The sequence below is a fragment of the Paramormyrops kingsleyae genome, chromosome 10 (genome assembly GCF_048594095.1).
Source record: "Paramormyrops kingsleyae isolate MSU_618 chromosome 10, PKINGS_0.4, whole genome shotgun sequence".
Lineage (NCBI taxonomy): Eukaryota > Metazoa > Chordata > Actinopteri > Osteoglossiformes > Mormyridae > Paramormyrops > Paramormyrops kingsleyae.
The window spans coordinates 6,101,808-6,107,421 of NC_132806.1; the positions used below are offsets into that span (position 1 = coordinate 6,101,808).

The 5,614-nt window shown below is 41.2% G+C and overlaps 1 long non-coding RNA gene across 1 annotated transcript; it reads left to right on the forward strand.

The window, feature by feature from the left end:
* Nucleotides 1-1,029, forward strand: LOC140593149 (uncharacterized). Its single transcript, XR_011993413.1, has 2 exons — nucleotides 1-604; nucleotides 919-1,029. It is a non-coding gene; the product is annotated as an uncharacterized lncRNA (long non-coding RNA).
* Nucleotides 1,030-5,614: the final 4,585 nt, after the last annotated feature.

Sequence of the window (5,614 nt, forward strand, 5' to 3'; positions counted from 1 at the left end):
TTAAGAATTCTCTTAAATATGTTCCTACGAAATTTGTTTAGAACATCCTACGTCGGATTCATGACGTGTTCTTAAGTGGCAGAATTGTTCGCACCTTTGTTCTTCAGAATGATGAATCCCACGTCTTCGTAACTGAAGGCGCGTACCAGTTTGTCCTAATTAGCATAGGGAAACGCCCTGCAATTTCCCATAAAAGGGCATGAGACTGTAGGGCCGTTTGCAAAGAATGGCGAAGAGACATGTATGCTGTGAGCCGCTTGGCACTAAGAGTGAAAAAAAACTTCAGTAATGCGAAAGTAGAAGTATTAATACAGTAAAATCCCGTTATAGTGGACTCGCTTATAACGGAATATCATCTATAACGGATGAGGTCCGCTGGTCCCGGCTGTGCGTCTTTAAGAACATGCAGAAAAAGCATCGGATAAAGCGGACTAGCATTTAAGGCTTATAACGGACAAACAATTTGGTCTCCAGGGCTGCTTTTAGCTGTAGTTTTGTTCGGCTATAACGGACATGCAGGTTCCGGCGACAAGGCGGGTGGCGTGCCGGGGATATCCAGCGCAGATGCGGAGTCGGGATTATTAATAGTCACGCATCTGATCAGGTAAAATTGGATTAGTACATGTACAATATAATCTGTCATGCCCAATGGGGTGGGGCAACAGGCGATTACCACCTAATTGCTCCACTACTTAAACAGAGATAATCTGATTCACTTTGCGAAGTATTATTGCCATGTTCATGTGCACTACTGAGCGTTCTCTTGTCTGTTGTCTCTCCCGCTTGCCCTGTCCTGCCGTCTCGCTTGCCCTGCCTCCCTCTGCATCCCTACCTGCCCTGTTTCCTCCTCCTACCTCTCCGATCTACCCTCCTCGTCTTTCCCATCCTCTTGTTGCCTCGTCTCATCCCTCCACGTAGGACTGACCTGTCAGGATAACGACCCACGGACCCAGACTCGACCATTCTTTTGGATTCCCCTACTGGCATTTGGTGTACTCGATTCTGTAAATAAACAGCACTTGCTCTGCATTCAGGGGTCTGGCTCTTCCCTGGTTTCTGGGCTCGACATAATCTATACCACAAGTGTGTCTTCTGGGGTGTGGCATGAGTAAATGGTATCCTGTAGTTGTGTTCTGGGCATACAGCAACTCTGGATATGACGCACTTTGGATATAATGGAGTGTTTTGCCAGGTCCCTTGAAGTCTGTTATAACTGGATTGTACTTTACAGGAGGCAAATAGACACATGTTATTTAGTAGCGTAACCAGTGGATATAAAGCGCCCAAGAAAGCTGACACATGGAAAGATATCACCTTCTCTGTGAACGCTGTGTGCCAAATAAATCTAAATAACATGCCTTCCCTTCTCAGTACGATTGGCAAGCTCTTCAAGAAGTAACAGAAATGCCATTTTGATAGCAAGGCCAATGCGCAGACAGACCTATTTAAAATATGCATGATTGCCGTTACTACCAAGAAAATAATTTTTACACTTTAAAATTATTTTTTATATTTTACTTTTATAAATTATTCAAATACTATCATTTTATCAACTGTAGAATGAACAAAACTGCTATAACCGATTATTTTGAACAAACTATCATTACTCAAATGTGCGTACTAATGGTCTTCAGTGTGCCTAGATTCTGTTCTTAGCTAAGAACAAATTCAGATAAGAAAACATTGGTGAATGTCAGAATCTTTGTAAAAAAGTGCGTACATGGGGTTTAAGAACAAATTTGTTCGTACAGTAAGAACGGTTGGTGAATGAGGCCCAATGATCTTACCAGCGCTGTGAACTTCTACATGAGTTATCTAGTCACCATCTTCCAATCACTTATCCAGGCAAAGGCTGCTGGGGGCCTGAAGCCTATTTCAGGCAACACAGGGCACAAGTCTGGGGCTCATGCAGACAAGACACACACACTCTGAGTATATTATAGACATCAATTCAGTAATATGCAGGGTTTTGACTGCAGGAGTGAACTGGTGTATCTGGGGAGAACATTCACACTCCACACAGACAGAACAGGGGCGTGATTTGAACCCACATCCCATGAGGTTTGAGGCAACAGTACCATGGTGCCTTCTTCATATGGACTAAACTGTTTGTAAGTCTGTAGTATTGTTTTATACAGGCACACATTCCACCTCTCCAGACAGCACAAGGCACCATGCAGGGGCACACACTAGACCAGGGGTGGGCAATCTTATCAAGAAAGGACTGAGGACTCTCTAATTAGATTATTAATTAGACAACTGATTGGCTGAAGAGTTCTTACACCTGGATTTGAACAGCTGACTTAAGGGTTAGCCAAAAAGCCTGCGTATACACTTGTCCTTTGCAGATAAGATTGCCCATCTCTGCCCTAAACAGAGTAGCAGTAAAAACAGTCATGTGCGCATGCTCTTTATTGATTTCAGCTCTGCATTTAACACTGTTGTTCCACAGCAGTTGATAAAGAAACTGGGTCCACTACACTGTAAAAAGAATCCCGTTGTTTTTACAGAAAAAAGCTGGCAGCTGTGGTTGCCAGAATTATTCTGTAAAAAATACTGTACATGTGTAAACAACTTTACAGAAACATCTATAAATTGTACTGGATTTCAATGTAAAACAACCACCAACTACATGTAAAGTTTACTTGGTTTCAGTGTAGAATAAACAACGATTAGATGTAAATTATACTGAAATAACTGGTACAACAGCAGCATGGCTCTGCTAAATTAAAAGAAAGAAGATGTTGAATCTACAAATTAACTACGTAAAAGTTATAAAGCTGTTTACATTCTTAACGAATTTATTTACAGAATTACTCTGGTAACCACAGCTGCCAACACTTTCTTGCCGAGGTAACACGCTCTTTATTAGTAGTCCAGAAAAGAACTACACCAGGCACCCAAAGAGCACCGAAACACTTATATACAGGAAACACGAGGTTGTCAGACGCTCAACTGTAAGACGCATACACGGTGGGAGATTTACGGACGCTAATTACAGACGAGGATCGGACAGGGTACACATAAGACACAGGTAAACACACGCGACAATAAGGAAATATAACCATTAGCAATAACAACAACAATACAAGGGCTATTTACAAATGCGCACGGGGCATGCTGGGACATGAGCCTCGCCGGTGCTGCAGTATTTTTTATCACCTCAGTGGAAAAATACCTTCTTATCAACGGACCAGAGGTGTTGCCATGAGGCGAAGTTCTGACGGTAGCCCCAAATGTACCGTCAAAAGCTGTCTGACAAACCAGAAATCCTGAGTTGTGTGGACTATTTCTTGTTGGTTCGTAACGCACGTAGCAAAAAGCAAGTGTTGATATATCATTTAAAGTTTTACTGTTTCTCATCTGTAAAGCACAGAATATTAATTTGCAAAATGTAACACGGTTTCTTTCAATATAAACAAAGTTGACCCGATTAAAAAAAAAATATTATTTTCACACCGTTATGGTGTAATTTTAACTGTATTGTACTGGTTTTTATATTACAGTTTGTTTGCGTTTAAACTACAGTAATTTGTTAACTCTACCAAAAAATTTTTTTTTAAAAAACATATTTTTACTGAAAAATTAACAGTTGTTTTTTGTTAAGTATTTTACAAAATCTTAATGTCAAATATACGCTGCTCTATTGTTTTTCCTTTTACAGTTTTTTTATGTCGCTATTTTACAGAATTTCTCAGTTAATTTCACGGACATTTTTTACAGTGTAGGTATCAACACCTCAATGTGCAATTGGATATTGGACTTTCTCACAAACAGACCTCAGACAGTACGGGTTGGAAATAACATCTCTGAGACAACTACTGTAAACACCGGGGTTCCCCAGGGCTGTGTCTTAAGCCCTTTGCTGTTCACCTTGATGACTCATGACTGCTGTGCCAAGTTCAACACGAACCACATCATCAAGTTTGCAGACGACACAACGTTTGTGGGTCTCATCAGTAACGACGATGAATCAACTCCTTGTCTGGTGTGACATTAATAACCTGTCCCTGAATGTCAACAAGACGAAGGAGATCACTGTTGACTTCAGGAAAAAGAGCAAAACACACACTCCACTCACAATCCATGGCAATGCTGTGGAGTCAGTGAGCAGCACCAAGTTCCTGGGAGTACACATCACTGAAGACCTGATATGGACCAATAACACCACCTCGCTTGTTAAAAGGGCACATCAACGACTCCACTTCCTTCGTCGGCTAAAGAGAGCAAACCTCCCCCCCATGTCCTCACATCTTTTTATAAGGGTACTATTGAGAGCATCCTGACCAGCAGCACCTCAGTCTGGTATGGCAGCTGTAATGCCTCTGACCAGAAGTCCCTTCATAGAGTAGTGAGGACAGCAGAGAAAATGATCAGGACCCCCTTTTCATCTATTCTCGAGATATACCAATCTCGCTGCCTCAGCAAAGCGGTCAGGATTGTCAGGGATCCATCACATCCAGCCTACAGACTGTTCAACATGATACCATCTGGTAAACGCTACTGCAGTATGGGATGTAAGACTGCGCGGCTGAGCAAGAGCTACTTCCCACAGGCCATTAGACTTCTAAACTCACTTTAATAAATGCACTACATATTCTATTGTGAACAACGCACTACATACTCATATAATGAAACATTCCCATAACACACACTAAAACATGTTTCCATATTTACTATACTCTGCTGCTACTACCTATTAGTAATCTGCACTTACACCCTCTGCTATAATACGGCAACTGTGAGACACTGTGCAATATTTGACTGTGCAATAATTTGACTTGCAAATTTTAACTTTGAGCACTATTACTCTGCACAAGATTTACCTCTGTGCTGAATAGTAGCTCTCCGTGTAGTTCTGTTCTCTGTGTAGTTCTGTGTTGTATTGTGTGTATTTTGTGTAGCCTGTATTATTATACTGTACTGTATTATATTGTATTATACTGTATTATATTATACTGTAGTATTTCTGTTTGTTTTGCACATGGAGCCAGGAGAAACGCAATTTCGTTCTACCATCCACTCTCAAACTGTGTGGTACGAATGACAATAAAGTTTACTTTGACTTTGATTTTTGAATACATCACAAGCAACACACACAGTGGGCAACTGAGAGATCACATGATTTTGTTCCAGAAAAACTAAAAGACAGTGCTTTTCTTTTGGTTATGTTCCACTGTGCCTTCATCTACAATTCTATCATTGGTTGAGCCTTGGACAAATCCCACCTCTAGGAGGAATAAACATCAAGCAGTATGAAAAGAGTCAAAGATGTATTTATGACGTATACGTCATGGAACACTGAGTGGTTCCTGCATGCAGCTCCTGAATGCACTTTAAATACTTTCACGGCAAACCGACTGCACCTTCCCAGCTTGAGATGCTGTGGTGTAATTGGCTGTTTCTCTTGGCATTCATAATTTTCACAAACACATTGACGTATGAATATTACATTATACCAGCAGCCAGTTTTCCTTTTCTGGGACATAGAGTATATTGTTCGTACAGCCTGCATGTATCCTTGGTGTTTATGTGGGTCCTCTTGTCCCTTAGCGTGCTGGTTCAGGCACATGACCATAGTTGCAGAAACGTTTCAGAATTAAGGCCAAAGCTA